The 845-nt window shown below is 43.0% G+C and overlaps 1 non-coding gene across 1 annotated transcript; it reads right to left on the bottom strand.

The window, feature by feature from the left end:
• Positions 1 to 458: 458 nt before the first annotated feature.
• LOC114812685 lies at positions 459 to 595 on the bottom strand. The gene has a single exon (XR_003760336.1). It is a non-coding gene; the product is annotated as a small nucleolar RNA SNORA7 (small nucleolar RNA).
• Between the last annotated feature and the right edge of the window lie 250 nt (positions 596 to 845).

The following is an 845-nucleotide window of genomic DNA, read 5'->3' as shown; positions in this document are numbered from 1 at the left end:
TTCTGTTACCGATTTGTACATTCCAAGCGCTTAATACAGTGCTCTGCACATAGTAAGCACTCAATAAATACTATTGAATGAATGTATGAATTACAGTACATTCTCTTAGACTGTGAACCCTATGAGGGACAGGGACTGTGTCTTCCCTGATTCTTTGTATCTCCCCCAACACTTAGCTCTGTACGTGACACATAGTGAACACTTGACAGATATTACAGTTACTATTAGTAGTAGTCTTGTCTTTTATGCAGGCAAGTCATCTCTGACCCATAGCAACGCCATTGACACAGCCCTCCCAAAACACCCCACTTCCATCTGCAATTGTTCTGGTAGTGTATCCACAGAATATTCTTGGTAAAAATATGGAAGGGGCTTACCGTTATCTCCTTCTGCACAATCAAGTTGAGTCTCCCCCTTGACTCTCTCATGCCGCTGCTGCCCAGCACAGGTGAGTTTTGACTTGTAACAGATTGCCTCCACTCACTAGCCACTGCCCAAGCTAGGATTGAAATGGACAGGTCTCTGCTTGACTGTCCCTCCTGTAGTCGAGACTGGTAGAGTACTGGAAACTCTCCAGGTGCAACCCTGAAAGGGAATTATTAGTTGTAGAAGTATTATTATGACTACTGATCCATGGGACATGTTCATTTGAGGGGCTAAATTACATCCATCCCCTTTAAATATTCATGGTTAAAACATTTTAAACTGTAGGGTATTTAGGGTGAAAACATGTTCTAGGACCATAGGACACCTCTCTCCCCTTAGATATCTTTGGTTGTTTAAAAGACAGTGATGCTCTCAGCATCCTCCTCCACTGTATTTACTGAGCACCTGCAGAGTACAGA

Source organism: Ornithorhynchus anatinus, chromosome 5, assembly GCF_004115215.2.
Source record: "Ornithorhynchus anatinus isolate Pmale09 chromosome 5, mOrnAna1.pri.v4, whole genome shotgun sequence".
Taxonomy (NCBI): domain Eukaryota; kingdom Metazoa; phylum Chordata; class Mammalia; order Monotremata; family Ornithorhynchidae; genus Ornithorhynchus; species Ornithorhynchus anatinus.
The sequence above is the reverse complement of the archived record's forward strand: the minus strand, read 5'-3'. Positions and strand labels throughout refer to the sequence as shown.